This window comes from Ictidomys tridecemlineatus, unplaced genomic scaffold (genome assembly GCF_052094955.1).
Source record: "Ictidomys tridecemlineatus isolate mIctTri1 unplaced genomic scaffold, mIctTri1.hap1 Scaffold_36, whole genome shotgun sequence".
NCBI lineage: Eukaryota > Metazoa > Chordata > Mammalia > Rodentia > Sciuridae > Ictidomys > Ictidomys tridecemlineatus.
This window is the reverse complement of record NW_027522439.1, coordinates 303,541-321,417: the sequence shown is the minus strand read 5'-3', so window position 1 is coordinate 321,417 and position 17,877 is coordinate 303,541. Positions and strand designations below refer to the sequence as shown.

Here is a 17,877-nt window from a genome sequence, read left to right as displayed (position 1 = left end):
TGATTGCCTTTGATATAACTATAAAGCAATTAAGAACCAATCTTCTTTTTCATGGATTCTGGCAAATGAATTTCTAAAACTAAAATAGCAATGAGATTTCACTATCATTGTAGTATTTACATCAGCTAAACTCCTTCTGAAAGCCAATAGTCTAAACAGTATAGTAAAAGTAAAAACTTATTCCATGAGAATCATCTTTAACAATCTAAGAATCAGAATATCCCCTCCAACACACACACACACACACACACACACACACACACACACACACACACACACACAAACACAGAGAGAATAAAAATAAGTATGGCCAAAACAGAAGTAGTAGGACTTGCTAAAAATCAGTAGCTGTAGCTGAGTGGTAAAAGCAGCTGAAAGGGGAGGAAAATGCTTAACTTGGCCTCCAGATGGTTTTGCTGAGAACATGGGTACAAGCTAAAAATGGATAGTGGCTCCCAAAGGGCAGAACTTCAAGCAGGGCACCTGGTTTATTACTTTGTGTAGAAGGAAAACAAGCTTAGAATGAGAAAATACAGACTTTCATAAGCAGTGGTTAATGGCCTGGTTGTCTGATTTGAGACTTGAAAGGAAAAGGATTAGATGTATAACAGGGAAGTAAGAAGTATGGACATATAAATGGACTTAAAGGAGCACAAAGATTAAAATTTTCAGGTCATCTTTGAACACCCACCAGGAAAGTGTCACTGAGTGAGTAGGCAAAATATCTCAACTAATTGACATTATTCAACATTTGTCATTAGCCACCCCAGAACCACTATGAAGGTTACATGGCTGGAATGGGTATAGTGGCAGAGACACAGCCTTCCCATGGGTACAATGACATGGATGCCCACTTACAGGACATATCTGGCTACATGTGCCTTTGAATATTTATCTTGTCAGCCAGAGATAAACATTGAACCCCTGATCTGACACAATTTTTCTAGAATATTGAATGCTTAGAAATAAATTCCACAAAAATGAGGGGTGTGTCCTGTTTGTAAATTTGTAGGAGCCCATTGATCTGGAGCATGTCAAGATATGTGACAAATTTCTGTATCTGCCAACTATTCTCCCTTAAAAAATAGCTTTAAAAATCTTTTGTTTTGTTACTAGATCTCACTATTGGTTCACTAGAGACATATGTTTAATGATGGATTGACAGGTGACTACATGACCTGGGATGTTCATTGTAAACTGGGGATTTTCTGACCTGTGGAGTCAAGAAGTTGTGTTTCCAGTAGCTTGCCATGATCAAATGGAAGTCATATATCTGAGATGGGCTTAAGTAAGTTGTATGAATAAATGGCAGAGGTGCCCATGGCCCATACACATACCACATAGTTCCTCCCCCTTAATCTATAACTGTTTTCTTAAAGGGAATCTCCTATGACTAATGACTAAGAAAATTAAATATGGCCTGGCAGCAAATCCAGTGCTATATTCCTACCAGGGTATCACTGAAGGATAGTAGTGATGGAAAATTTTCTCAGTAAGTATCATTTTTTATTTAGTAGATTTTCTTTTTAGTTACATTTTTAGGATTTTAGTTATTTAAGGAGATAGTTTAAAGAATTTCCTTATAACATTCTCCCTCTTTCCTTACTCTTTTCCTATCATTTACCCTATTATTCACATCTTACATTAGTACATTTGAACATCACTACATTTGTTACAACAGGTAAACTAGTACTGATACATTATTATTCACCAAATTCCATAGTCTACATTAGGGTTAACTCTTTGTGTTACATACTTCTGTGGTTTGGACAAATGTATAATATTCTGTATTCATCATAATAGTATTTTGCAGAATAATTTTATTGCCTTAAAAATCCCCTAAGTTCCACCTATGCACCTGCTTGCCTTGAACCCTTGGCAATCACTGAAATTTTACTATCTCTAGTTATTCCTTTCCAAGATATCACACAGTTGGTGGGACTATATGCTAGCCTTTCCAGATTGGCTTCTTCTGCTAAACAATATGTCAAGAGCTGAGTTGGAAAGAACTGAACTGCCAGATGCTGATGTGGTCCATTAAGACAACAAGCCAAAATTATAGTAACTGGTAAGCCTTCATTTCTGACTGCAATGTATAAGCAAGAGGTTAAACAGAAAAAGGTACCAGTTCTCTCAATGTGACATTTTACCCTATGGAATGGTGCTGGGTGAAGGTCAAATTTATAAGTGCAGATAGGAGAATCACCTCAGTGCCAAGGCTATCCTAAGGAAAAGGCTCTTGCTGTTTTATGGACCTGGTGGGGAGAGTTGGGAGAAGGAACAGATTAGGAGTGGGAAAGTACTGGATGCTACTGAGTGAGAATGGAGAAATATTTTCAAGCATCACCAATAAGGTGGTCATGGCAAAGGCATTTGGGCTAGGAATGAAGATATGTATCAGAGCAGGTAAGAGGTGAAGGGTTTGATCCCATAGCTAATCCTTTTTGATTTTGAACCAAGTCTGGTGTGTAGAACAAAGCTTTCCCAAACTTTGTTCAAGTATAGCAAGAGGTTGGCCAAGTATAGCCTTTGTAGCAGGTTATACAGGTCAAGGCCGAAAGAGAACACATATCATTTTGTCCTAGAGCTGGACTCCTCAATATGCATTTAACACTCCTTTTTGTCTTTTTATGGTTTTACAACTCACATTTTTATCATTGAGTAATATTTCATTGCATCGAAATACCAGTTTGTTTATTCATTTGCTTTTTATAAACATCTTAGTTTCTTCCAGTTTTAGGAGATTATGAATACAGTGATTTAAAACATTTATCTGTAGGTTTTTGTGTAGTTTTCAACACATTTGAATAAATACCTAGGAAGAAAATTACTGGATCATATGGTTAAACTGTGTTTGGCTTATAAAAAACTTCCCTGGGCTAGGGATATAGCTCAATGATAGATCACTTGCCTGGCATGCATGAGGACTTGGGTTCTATCCTCAGCACCACAAACACAGAGAAACTGCCAAACTGTCTTTCAAAGCGGTTATAACAATTCTGCTTTTCCACTAGTAATGAATGAGAAATCCTCTTTCTCCATATCTTCTTAGAACTTGTTGCCAGTGTTTTGGATTTTAGACATTTTAAAGGGTGAGTATTAGTCATTGTTTCTAATGTGTAATGTCTTAATGTCTTATTATATTGAGCACCTTTTCATATACTTAATGCTTTGCTGTATGGATATCTTTTTTGTTGAGATGTCTGTACAGATACTTTGCCTTTTTGTCCTTAACATTGTGTTTTAAGAGTTATTTTTGCGTTTGTGGACTCATTCTTTATCAGATATCTGTTTTTCCAAAGATTTTCTCCTAGGCTTTGGTTTCTCTTTATGTCTTTTGTAAAATCAAAATCTTCTTGTTTTGTTTTGCAGTGCTTATTATTGAATTCAGAACTTCACACATGCTAGGCAACAGCTATACCAGAAGTTGTTTAAATTTACTAAAATCCAATTTATCAATTTTTTATGGATTGTGCTTTTTGGTGTTATATCTAAAAATATCAGCAAATTCAAGGTTACCTAGACTTTCTTGTATGTTATCTTTCAGAAGTTTTTTAATTTTATATTTAGTACTGTGAACCACTTTGAATTAATGTTTTTGTGAAATATTATGTCAGGTCCAAGATTTACTTTTCATTTTTGTGTTTGTGTGTGTGTATGTGAATACCCATTTGTTTTATCATCACTTATTAAAAAAGATTATTTGCTTATTCTTTCACCAATGCCATGGTGTTTTGATTAATGTGGATTTGTAATTGTGTCTTTAAATCAGGTAATATTAGTTGTCTGACTTTGTTTTTCTCTAGTATTAATTTGTCTGTTATGAGTCTTTCATCTTCAGAATAAGTTTTTCAATATCCTTAAAATTATTTTGGGGGGTATTTTGATCACTCTAACTTGATTTGATAGATCAAACTTGAAATTATAGACATAATATTGAACAATGAACTTGCTTTTGTATTTTGCCTAGATGTTATATAAGGGTCTGGCGAAACGTCGGAGGGAGAGACCACCCAAGAGACTGACTCCATGCAATTGGCAAAAGGGGATATTTATTGGGGATCCATTCCAGTGCGCTGGGACTCTGTGCTCACTCAAGGAGGGAGAGCAGCCCAGAGCCCAGAGCAAAGGTCAAGCAGAGCTTAAGTACACTTTTTGGAGGGGGCCGTGGGCTTTGCATACATCAGAACAAATCATCATGAGGCGCGGGGGAAATTGAACAACAACTCTGAGACATGATTGGCACATTCGCGCGCGCGCGGGGGGGGGGGGGGGGTGATTGGTCATTCGTAAGCGGGTTACACATTCAAACTGATTGGTTCAGGCCCTGTGACGAACTGAACAGGGCCCTAGGCTAAATGGCCAGTAGGGCGTTGTTTTAACTATCTCAGGAATTTCAGGTTCTGGGTGTAACAGAGGAACTTAATAATACCTAATCTTTTACATTCAAGCTTTCCAGCTTAGAAACTTTACCCTTTCAGTTAGAGTGGTTGGCAGTGGCTAATGATTTGGCTAATTGTCAGAAACATGGAATATATACATGGGGAAATTGGTAAAAAGATTGTAGAAAGATGTATGCAGATGGTCACAGAGTTTGAAGATATTTATGCCATTGTAAATGATCATTAAAAATAAATTTAAGCAAAAACTAATAAGGTGAATGGAATCGCCCATTCTGTGGACATCTGTCAGTGAGTTTCCATCTAATCTGTCCTTACCTGACACTCAAGGTACAGTGATTTGTTGACAAAGATGGGGATTTTGCAACACAGACTTCCATATCTAGGCTGATTATCTTCAGCTGCTGTGATGTGTTCAATATGCTGACAACAAAATCCAAGTATAATTCCCTACTAAGGCACCAGTTCTTGGGAAATCAGTCACTCACCTGCCATCAGATTGATTATGTAGGACCAGTTCTGTCAAGAAATGTGAAAGCTTTTGACCTTACTGGAAGAGATACTCACTCTGGATATGTATTTGCCTTTTGTTCCCATAATGTTTCTGCCCAAACTATTAGACATAAATTTATGGAATGCCTTTTTTACTGTTATTTTGTCTTTTGTTTGTTTGTTTGTTTTTTCCCACACAGCATTGATTCAACCCAAAACAACCAACAGCTACCAGGTAAAGTGAGATGAGGAACTCAAAGTCATGGAGTTTTCTGATCTTTTCACATTCCCCATCATCTGAAGCTTCTGGTATAAAAGAACATTGGAATGGCCTTCTGAATACTCAGTTTTGGTGTCAGGTAAATGGACACCTTAAATGTCCTTCTGGGGTAATTGATCCAGAATACCTAGGGAGACGGGGTTGCTAAAAATGAGGATAATAATGAGCATTATCTGGAATGCAGGAGATCCCCTGAATCACTTTCATTACTCACATGACCTTGTGATTAAAGTCAATGGTAAACTGCAACAAACCTAATGTAAGAGGAACTATTAATGACTCATAATCTCCAAGAATGAAGGTTTTGTTATTCCATCAAGCAAGGAACTAAAACTAGCCAAGTTGCTTACTAAAGGAAAATAGTAGATAGCACAGGTAAAATAAATACCAGTTATGTCCATATGACTGACTGAAGAGACAACCAGTATGCTTTTTTCCTTCTCTATTTGAAATATGTTAATGATAGTTAACATTATATCTTGTTATTTAAATTATAAGTTATTAAAGGGGAATGTGACTCAGCTTAAAGACAAATGAATATCACCGGAAGACAGGTAAGGGAGAGTGTGACCTCTGTTAAGGGGAGGGTTGCATATTTTAGGTGTAAGAAGGATAATTGCATTTTATTTGGCAAGGGCATGAATTTTCTGTTGTCATTATTTAGGAATTAAAATAACTACATTTAAAAGAGATGCATATGAATGCCAAGTAGGCAAGGAGTGGCCTGTGGGGAGATATATTGGATCATCTTAGCTAAGGTAGAATTGTATTTCCCAGAATTTCTTCCTGCACTGTTCTGGCTTGATGTAGGTCACAAAAGACTATTTGCATGATTTGGGAGAAGCACAAGAACCACAGAAGCCATACTATCTGATGCTCCCAAGGTCAGGGAAATGGAACCAGACACTGCTGCATCTCTCCCACACTGCTGTGGATTGCAATCTGTCTCTGTGGGGGCTGTGGGGGAAACAACTGGTCCACAGTTCCTCCAGCTCCCAGATGTCCTTCTTTAGCCCCTTGATTCCTGAGTCAGGTGCATTCTCAGCAGCATCAAAGTCAGAGGTTTGGGGGCCATATGAGATCAAAACATTTTCCAGTTTGTTCCATTCCTGAGGTTTCAATTAATTCTTGCACTCCTTTACATAGAAATCCATCTTCCCTTCCTGACTGCCTTCTCTTCATGTCCACATAGAGGCAGAAACCAACTGTAGCTTCTTATTGACTGATTAATCATTGCCTGCAGTTGCGTTAGATCAAAACCCTATATATAATAGTATGTCATTTAATATCACTCTCTTTGTGGTTTATCAGATTGAATAATAAGTGATATGCCTGTCTTTGCAAATATGCAAACTCTCTCTTTGTCCCTCTTGATGGGATGGGTATAAAATGGTGCTTCATTAGTACTTCAACTTGCAATTCTTAGAGTACTAGTGGAAGAGAAAAACCACTGAAGGCCCTTTTTACAGTTTACCTATTTTTATGGAATTTTCCACCATTTTCTTCTTTATATGAATTTCCTTAAATATTCTAGATTCTTATTTCACAAGTGCTTTACATGGTGAAATCTGTTCTCCCAGATTTGTAACTTTGTTCCTGTCATCCTATAATGGGAAAACATTCTTATTTTGGATGTATTCTTTGCCTTATGGTTTGTACTTTTGTGATTTTTAAGACATTTTCCTCTCCCATCTTAAGGTCACAAGGATACTATCCTATATATATTTTTAAATTACTTTTGGCATTTTATCTCTAACATTATCTCTTAAACAATTTCTTCTTCTTTATACTGTTGAGAGGTTCCACCTATCTCTAGCTTTTCATTATATCTGAACAGAATATTTGTCAGTCTCTCTTCCAGGACCCTGTTGGTTTCATTACAGTCACTTTGAGATAGGTAGTCACATCTAATAGGGTAAGAAATACTTTTTTTTCAGGATTACTATAAGTTTTAGTAAATTTACATTGCATTTTGAAAAATTACTGTATACCTTTATTAAATTTTAACTGCTATCAAAAGTACAAATGATTTTATTTATTGTATCATTTCTTTTCGTATCTATTTTTATTAATAGGCATTAATTGTACATAGTAATAGAATTTACTGTGACATTTCCATAATGTATACACATTACTCATATTCACATGCATTTTCTCCACCCTTACCCCCACCTCAACACCCATCCTAATCCCTATTAACCACTATTCCCCTTTCAGGTCTATGTTTGTTTGTTTGTTGTGGTTCGTTTCCACATAAGAGAGAGAAAATGTCTTTCCATGTCTGGCTTCTTTTCCTTATATGATGTCCTCCAGTTTCATCCACTGTGCTGCAAATGACAGAATTCAATAATTCATTATGGCTGAATAATAATATTCCAACATGAATATTTACCATATTTCTTTATACATTCATATGTTGATGGGCACTAGGCTGATTACAAACCTTAGCTTGTTTAAATAATGCTGCAAAAAATGTAGGCATAAAGGTACCTCTTTTGTATGCTGGCTGTATTTTCTTTGGATATATACCCGGAAGTGGGATAACTAGATCATATGGTACTTCTATTTTAGTATTTTTGTGGAATCTCCATACTGTTTTCCATAGTGGCTGTACCAAGTTACATTTCAACCAACAGTGAATAAAAGCTCCCTTTCCTCCGCATCCATTTTTAATTGTCTTTTGTTTTGTCTTGATGAGTTTTTTAAGTTCTTTATATATTCTGGAACTTAACCGTCTGTCAGATGAATTGTTGGCAAATATGTTTCTCCCATTCTATAGGCTATTTCTCCACTCTTTTGGTTGTTTCCTTTGATGTACAGAAGCTTTAAGTCTAAATCAATCCCAGTTGTCTAGTTCTGCTTTGGTTTCCTGTGCTTTTCCAGGAAATGATAACCTGTTCCAATATTTTGAAGAGTTCTCCCCTATTTGTTTCAGAGTTTGACGTCCATCTTAGGTTAAAGTTTTTGATCCCTTTGAGTTGACTTATATAGTGTGAAAAGAAAAGTTCAAATGCAGTCTTCTGCATTATGGCCATTCCATTATGCCAGTACCATTTATTTAAGACACTATCTTTTCTACATTTTAAAATTCAATTATTCAAGATTCAATTACTTGTATTTTTAACATTGATTTTTTTAAACTTTCCATATATATTTTAAGTTTCTTTTAGTTAGGATTTCTGAATAATTTAATAAAAGTTTGTCTATCTGATAATATGTTCATTGTAAACTTAAGTAATATATATGTAATTAGCACTCATTTGTACTATATTTTTTTATATTTTTATAACCCTTATTTACTTTTTTTGTTTTATTCTTCATATATTGGATTTTATTCAGTTGATGTGAAATATATATTCTACTTTTATATTTCCTCAATTATGATTATTTACAATTTTATTGACACTGCTTTAGTCTCATGATTCTTCCCTCTCTTGTATCCAGTCTATTGATGAGTCCATCAAAGGCATCTATTACTAGGTTTTGTTTTCTAGCTTTTCCTTTCGCTTCTTTCTTAGCACTTCCATCCTTGTGTTCCTAGCATGTATTTGTTCTTGCATATTTCCCACTTTTTCCTTTAGCACCCTCATATTAATCATAGTTGTTTTAAACTCCCAGTGTATGCAGTTGTTATGGTTTATATCTAGAATGTCCTTCAGAGGCTCCCATGTTGACTCTATGTCTCAATTGCAGCAATGTTCAAAAGTGAGATTTTGGGGAATAAATTGAATCATGAGGCATATGATATAAATAGTGGATTAATCCATTCAGGGAAATGTGATTGAATGGATTATTTATTGGGAAGTAGTGGAAACACTAGGGGAGGCCTAGTTGGAGGTCTGTGAAAGAGATCACTGTGAGCATATCCTAGAAGAATATATTTTGTCTCTGGCCCCTCTCCCTCCCCACCACTGTCTTTCTCTCTGGTTTGCAGCCACCATATGGTGAACAGGTTTCCTCCACATTCTTGTGCCGAGATGTTTCTGCCTTGAAGCCAGTCAACTGTGAACTGAAATCTCTGAAACCGTGAGGTAGACATTTCCTCCTTTAAGTTGATCTTGTTGGGTATTTTGTCACAGTAATAAAAAACTGACTAACACAGCTGTTAGTCAAAAAAAAAAAAACAAATCAAGGCATAACAAGTATCAGTAAATGTGTCTGCTGATTAATTGATGGATAAATACACACACATGCATATACACACACTTGAATATTACTGAGCCAGAAAAAAAGAAATCCTGCCATTTTTACAAGATATATGAAACTTGAAGAAATTATACTGAGTAAAATAAGTCAGACATAGGAAGACAAATATATGATTTCACTTATGTGTAGAATTCAAAAACTCATAGAAAAGAAAAGTAGAATAGTGGAATGAGAAAAATGGTGAGATGCTGTTCAATGATAGCAAATTTCAGTCATAACATGACTGAGTTCTAGAGATCTTAATGTACAGCATGGTGACTATAGCTAATAATATTGTGTTATATACTTAAATTTGGCTGAATATAGATCTTATCACCAAATGCACAAAAATATAATGGTATGAAGTGATAGGTGTGTTAATACAATTGTGCTAAACATTTCTTAATGTTTAGGTATATCAAATCGTTCAGTTTTGTACCCTAAATATATGCAACACTTGTCATTTTTATATCAATTAAGCTAAAGGAAAAATCCCAGTGTGATAATTCCAACATCTCTGCCATGTAGAAGTCTTATTCAGATGCATGCTCTGTCTCTTTAAACTGTGATTTTGTTATTTTAGTAAGTCTTGTTTTTATTTTGCTTTGTTTCTTTGCAGGCCAAACATAATGCACTGAATAAAAACAACTGAGATAAATAGGCCTTTCCTTTGAGATGTTCCTGCTAGGGATTAGGTTGTGTTTGTAGATATCAGAGGCTGAACTTCCCTCTGGTCCTTTTTCTTTGGGGTTTCTCTAGAATTTTTTTTAATATCCTATGAGCATACTTTTCCCAATTGTATTCACCTGATTTTATATAGGAGTAGTTTTGATGTCGGTTGAGGGGTGAAGGGGAGAGAAAGCATTCTGCAGTCCTTCCTAGGGCCTCATCTTTAGTGAGCCTGTGTCCTAGACTGTGACCTTCAAAGTGCTTCTCAGTTGCCTCATTTTTTACCCTTCTAGGGGACACAGGAAGACTGCGGCTGGCTGGGGTTTGGTATTTTCCTTTCCCCAGACCACTTAATCTCTATTAAAACTCTGAAGGTTTGGCTCTGGTAAAATAGTTTCTTTGAAGATTTGATCTTGTTAAGGAAAATTACTCCAGATGTATTTAAAAATGGCTACATACTCACAGAAGCACACAAAGATATTTTCTCCTGTCCTGACTTGGATTACATGATAAGGCTTCTGGAGGTAAAACTCACAAAATTTTGATGACCTCTTAAGACTGGCCATTTTCTGTGCTTTTATCTCTTAATCTTGTCCTCCCTGAGCCAACAGCAAATGGGCAATTATGTATTACATTTTCCTGCCCAGGCCCAGGTTCCTATGGTATTCTGCTTTAGGTTTTGGCTCTACTAAGCTTTGAGCTCTGCATCCATCTGTTGGTCTCTTCCACTATTGGTGCTGTTTGCTCTGTAATCTCAGTTCTTTAATGTATCAAGGAAAATTGTTGAACTAGAGAAATGACTTTTCAGGCTCCCTACATGCTGATTCAGAAGCCAGAATCTAAGAACAATTTTTATGTGTAGTTTTCTTTATGGATTTCTTAAACTCATAGTGATGGATAACTTCATGTGTCAACTTGGTTAGGTCACTGACATTTAAATCTACAAACCTTGAATATAGCAGATTGCCCTCCATAACATGGACGGGCCTCATCCATTCCACTGAAGTTCTTAAGAAAAAAAAACCTGAGGTCCCTGAAGAAAGAATTCACCTTCAGAATATCTTCAGATGCAAGCTACATCATGAAATTTTTCCCGACGTCTCCAGCCTGTTTTCTGTCCTGCAGAGTTTGGACTTGCTAACCCCACAATCATGAGCCAATTTCTTTTAAAAAAATCTATTTCCTGCTCATTCTCTTCCTCTCTCCCTTTCTGAATCTCTCTCTTTGTCTCTGTCTCTGTCTCACTCTACACGCATACACACAAACCATATTCATTTTGTTTCTCAGCAAAACCTTAATACATTTACCAACCTGAACCATTACCAATGTCTATTTCTTCCTTTCTTTTCCCTCCAAAGTTATTACCTGTCTGATTTTCCTGACACTTTTCTGCCCTTTTTATCCCTCTTGCTATCCATACCCTTAGCACTAACTGAGAAACAACATTCTTTAAATTCAAAAGTTTCTCTGCTTTATTAAAAAATCCTTTATTATATCAGTTTGTATACAGCCCCTTTTAAATATTTAATATTTCCTGAGTAGGGATTTGGGGAAGGAGACTAGATTTTATTATGCACCATCTTATCAAAAACTCTAATATCTTTTCTAATGGAGATATCCTTTGTGACATTTAAAATGTAATATCATCAAACTTTTATCTTCCCTACTTCACTTAGTTAGTTAATAATGCTACTGCTTATCATTAGGTTGATAAGATCAGAGTGAAAAAAGTTAGAAAAATAATTGTATAAATGCAAAATATAGACTGAATTCTATAAAACTCAGAGAATTGTCCAATCTGTTTTTGTTTTGTTTTGGTACTGGAGATTGAACCCAGAGATACTTTACCACTGAGTTGCTTCCTCCGACTTTTTTTTTAATCCTTTGAGACACGGTCTTGATACATTGTTGAGGCTAGGGTTGATTTTGTAATTCTCCTGCCTCAGTTTCTATGTAGTTAGATTAGAATCATGCACCACCACATCTACCTATTGTTGTTTTCTTAAATTTGGGGAAAAGAACATACAGATACAGATCATGTTAATTAATAAAATGCCAAAGTGTTAATTTTTTTAAAAGCTAAAAATGTGAGATACAAAAACAGAATAAGTCACAGTGGTTTAATTCATAAATAGAAGAATCCATAGCATGACTCAAAGTGCATCTAAAGCACAGAGACTTTTAGACTCAGCTGGAAAAATCATATTAAAAGCATTTTGTTAAGTTATACTCCAATAAGGCAGTAAAATCATATACCTTGGAATTGTCTTTGCTTTAGGACAGAAATAATTTGTATTTCTATCTTACTTAAAAAATAATAAATTAGCATGTTGCTTTCCAGAATATGTTCCCCAATCAAAGGGACAGACACCTAGAAAATTAAGTAGTTCCTACAAGGCCTGTTAGGCAGTGAAAAGACATGCAGTCATTCTTGCCTTGTTCCCAAATTTTGAACAAGTTTTTTTTCCAGCAATATAACTCTTACATCTTTTATAAATCAACCACATTCCCTTTTTCTTTATTCTTCCCCATTTCTTAACATCTATATTTTAAATTATTTAACTCAAACTTAGACAATAAGCATACCTAAACAGTAAATTAGAATACTAGTTTGCCTCTCATAAATTTTGACAACTAGATAGCTTTTTCTAAACTTTTAGATATTTGTGGATTGAAAGTGTAATCTACTTTCTCACTAGTTCTTACTCTTGTTTTTTCTAGGAAAATCAAGTGATATTTGGATTTAGAGAAATCTGTGCTTGATTATTGGATCTAGATTTCACTAGTTAAAAAAAAAGATAATTCAGAAACTCAGAGATGAAGTTAAGGTTACTTTTTCTGTGATTCCAGGTCTTAACCTCTAAATAATTTTGAACTCTTATAGCATATCTTCATTTTCTCCCCAGTTAGCTAATTTATCTTCTCTGTAAACTATCCTACCAAAAATTTCATCTTATTTTCTCCTCATAATACCTCTTTTAATAAAGTGTATGAAAATTGTATTTGCATATTTAATATTTACTTATGATAGGATAAAAATACAAAGCCTTTTTACTTCCATCTTTATTACGTGAGAAATTACATTCCTTTGTGCAACATTCAAGAAAGGATGTGATGTGATGCTGATCAACCACAGCAGGGCACTGAGTTTGCCAATGCCTTCCCTTTCCTTGTCTCATTTAATTCTAATCAATCCTCCCATCAATTCTGAAAGATGATCTAGTTGGTAGATGATCCTCTTTATGAGGCAATAACCCTGACGATTACAAAGAAACTGATTTTATTACTTTGGTAGTGAACTCTAGATCCACTAAGCAAACACAGATTTCTCTGAATCCAAATTCAATTTTTTCTTTCCAGTAGGTCATACTGTGAAAGTACTTTGTAAACTGCTGTCAAAATGTGCAGAGTTATCATCACTGCATGTATTATTTATTTCTCTCTTTTTTTTAATCTCTATACAGGGGTGTATCTTCATTCATTCAACAGAGAGGCACCAGACAAGACATGTTTTTATAGATGAAACTTGTATGAGGTTACATGTGAAGCTTCTCTCCTAATTTAGCAAACAAATGAATTATAAATTCAAATCCATGAAAACATTACTGGAAATGTAAATCCTGATTTTCCTGAAATGTGTCCTTTTCCAAGTCCAAGTTTATGTAAGGAGTCTAATGACTACAGCATATGACTCAGCATACTGCTGTTCAGAGGGACCTTCCCATGAAAGGTAGATAGCATACCTATAAGATGTATGGTGGATTTCATAATTGCTAATAATTGAACAGATTATATAAGGGAGAAATATAAGTGGTGTTTGGCTTTAAGAAAAACAAAACAAATAAAAAGCAAAGCCATTGTGAATTGCAATCATCTTAGGAATCAGTGTCATCTTAAACTGCAGGAACAATTTCAACATCGTTCAAATGAAGATCTAACTTTTTCTTCAAACACTGTGTTCTATATCCTGTCTTTAGCTTGGCATTTACTGCTGGGTTTACCATAGGCAACCAGCTGTTCTCTACTATATGGAACAAGGCCAGGGCTCAGTTGGAAACAATCAAAGGCTAAAATTCTACAAAGAATAAGTGAGAACCAGAGAATCAAGAAGACTTCAAAGAGTTGTGAATCGATAAAATGGACAGTTTTGAATGAACGACTAGATTTTGATCTTCCTTCCCTCAAGACTATATTTAAATAGTATTTAGTAACAGATAAAGCCTTTGCATTTGTAAAAGCTAGTAAGCATTTAGTTTGGAAGAATAAAAAAGTTCTATTTCTTATTTTTCTGAAGCAAATATTAATTTCTGATTTTCCAGATTTTAAAGTGCAGAGTGAGCACTGTTCAGTGACAATACAACTCTATTTGCTCCCTAAATATGTTATGACATATTTGCTCATCTTCTCTCAATTGAAGTGGTCTTTTCTTTTCATTTTTTTAGACAGGGTCCTCACTGAAATTTCTCAGGCAGGCCTAGACTTTTGATCCCCCTGCCTCATCCTCCAGAGTAGCTGAAACTATAAGCATACACAACCTTACCTGGCTTCCTTCATCTGCAGTATTTCTTATCTTTTTATTGTGGCACTGACAACTTTGAGCCTAAAGTGCAAACTGTGGTCTGTGACCTTGAGAGCAAATGCATAAACACATAAAATTATATAATCAGTTTATGAGTCCCCAAAACCCTATCCCTTGAGTCCAGTTGCAGAACCTTTACAGCACCTATAATGTTCTTTTTATCCTCTGCCTGTCAAACTCTAATTCAACTTGCAAGACTTAAGTTGAATATGCCACCCCTGAGTGGTCTTCTCTATTTCTATCCCTCCAAGCAAGCTGACATTTATTATTCCCTACATTATGCTATATCTCTATTATTAGCATTTATTCATTCTCTTTACTTTTCTTTCTCCCTTCAACATTTATTAAACAGACATCATAAAACTAAAATGAATAAAACAATGCTTCTTCTTATGGAACTCCCACTGCACTAAGGGGACTCATACAAATAGTGTTATCAAGTGAGATAAGTATTGACATAGAGTGAAAGAAATGCCAGGAGAGTACAGATGCTTGACATTTCTCACAAATATTAATATTATTTATAGATAATTTTGCAATTTACCCAAAATTTCCCAACAATTCATCTTCATTTAACATCCCCGACTTTGCTGATTGTATTATTATTATTGACAGCTACATTTTATGGTTCATAAAATAAAGTCAGGGAAAAAATATATGGAAAAGAATAACCCAGCAAGTAATTATTGAAGTTAGAATCCAAACTAATGTTTTCTGATTCTGTACTATTTTTCTATACTGGTTTAAGTTAGTATAAACTATGCATTCTTCTTCCAACTAAATTATGAGATCTTTGGATTAAGATAAACATCATTTTTTTTTAATTTTATTTTCTCTCTCTTTCCATTCTTACCCAAAAAGTTACCAAAAAGTGGTAGATTTTTATTAATATTTGTATAGATTTTCTAGATTGTATTTGTCTCAATGTACTTGATTCAATCTCTGACTGGAAATGTAGATGCATGAATTAATTTTATGAAGCTCCTATAATTTGTAAGGCACTAAATTAGGCATCTTTACATATATCATCTCATTTAATTCCAAAACAACCTGAAATGTAGAAATATTGATTTTATTGTCATTGGGAAAACTAATACTCAAAAATCTAAGCAAATATGTCTCAGGGTACATTTGTAAACAGCTAACCTATGCAACGTATTCCAGGCTAAAGTCTGCAGATAGTTATTTTCTGCCTTCATGATTAATTAGATTGGTTCATTATTCCGAGGAATAATGTAAATATTAGCCAAGGAGTGATCTAGAATTGAGATTAAATTTATCCAACAAGCATTTCAGCAAATACATAATTAGTGCCAGTATGTGCCAACCATTTTTCAAGATAATGTGGATATAACCATGAGTAAATGACTTTTTTCTTTCCCTCATGAGTTTCAATTATAATAAAGAAAGCAAATAATAAGCACATGTATTAGTCCGTATGGGTGCCTTATAGTTTCAATGGGGTCAACAGAGAGGAAGAAAGTGGAGTCTGGGTCTAGAGGTATGGAAGGGAGAAGTTACCATTTTATTTAGATAAAATTTGAACAGAAACCAAAATTGAAGAAAATAAGACATAAGTACATCTAGAAAAAAGTATTTAAGGCAAAAGGAACAGGTGCAGGTACCCTATGAAGAGCAAAGAGTCCAGGTTGCTAGAGCAGAATGGGTAATGGCAGGGGATATGGACCAAAGACAGGGATAGGAGATGCCTAAAATATTACAGGTCATTTTAGGATTTACTATTTTGCTTTTGTTGTAAGTGTTGTTCTGTTTTGTTTTAACTCTTCATAAACTGAAAGTTAACATTTCTTTTTTATCTTGAATCAAACATAATATAAATAGTAGGAATTGATTTCATATTTTGAATATTCATTTTTAAGAGCTTCTATTCTCTCAGGGTCTTTTATTTTTATTAATTTAAAAGTAGGATAAGCCATCTGAAGTGAGTAGCTTTTATTGATTTCTGTGGCACTATGAGCTAAGGTAGCATTATGAGAATTCCAAATCTATAAAATAAAAGGTAATATTATATCAGTATGTAACAGGTAACACAGGATTTGACAAAAATCACAGGCAAGTCATCTTTCAAATGTCTCATCTGTTAATGTAACTGAATTTAAGTAAGTGGATTATAACTTAGTTATGTCAGTTTTAAAAACAGAAAATATATAGCCATTCTTTTCTTCCCCCTATAGTCTAAATTTTTAAACCTGGGTTTTCAGTTTCACTTTTCTTTCTCTCTAGCTCTTTACAACATTTTCTGCTCTTTGAGTAGCACTAGATTTAAACACTGCAGGTTTGATAAACAAAAGCAATAGTTACACAGTGTTTAACTGTTAGTGGTTGGCTGGATCCTCCTGACATGGATTTTGCTTATCTTTACTTTTTGGGCACCAGCCTTGTTTTTCATTGGTATTATGTGGTCTAATGATTAATAATAATAACTATCACTTAAAAAGTATTGTCTGTAGATTATGTACTCCACAAACACTATTTTAAATTATTATTACAATCTCACCCCAAAGTAGCTATTATTTCTTCCATTATAAATATGATAGAATTGGAGCCTTAATATTTAAGCAACTTACCTAAAATTATAGAATTTTGAAGATCTCTTTCATTGCAAAGCATATATGTAATGTGTGTGTGTGTGTGTGTGTGTGTGTGTGTGTGTGTATTATAATGATATCATTCTATCCCTCATTCTAAACATTGGATATTATGAAATTTAAAATGTTTTGTTCATGTTACATTTAAAATAACCAGGTTTATATATTTATATAATTGGTTTGTGTATTATGTAGGTCTAGGCTGAAAATATATTATTAAGTGGTTTCATACTGTTCAACCTATACAGCTAGGTATAAGTTTAATACTTTTATTTTTTTCCAATTTTGACATTTTCTGCTGCAATTTCATTTTGATACTTTCTGTATACTTTGATGCATATATATTTGTAAGACAACTTAAAAATAGCTTTTGATTTGTAATTCTTTTGAAAGCATAATTAAAGGAATGTAATGGATGTAATTTTTGTAGGATGATACACCTGAACTAGAAGAATATTTCCTGGTGAATTTAACCTATGTGGAACTTATCATGGCCCCTTTAACCTCTTTTCCTCCAAGACTAGGTAGGATGGCTCTTTTGTTTGCTTGTTTCATTTTACTTCCTTCCAGTGAAGTAAAGTAACTTCATTTTTAATCAGAAGTGTGTTTGTTCATTTCAACTATGTGAGCTTTTTACATTTATTTTAGAGAGCAGCATTATTG

At 34.5% G+C, this 17,877-nt stretch overlaps 1 long non-coding RNA gene across 1 annotated transcript; it reads left to right on the top strand.

The window, feature by feature from the left end:
* The first annotated feature begins 3,991 nt into the window (after window positions 1-3,991).
* On the top strand, window positions 3,992-17,738 carry LOC144373336 (uncharacterized). Its single transcript, XR_013433055.1, has 3 exons — window positions 3,992-4,130; window positions 5,093-5,251; window positions 17,645-17,738. It is a non-coding gene; the product is annotated as an uncharacterized LOC144373336 (long non-coding RNA).
* Window positions 17,739-17,877: the final 139 nt, after the last annotated feature.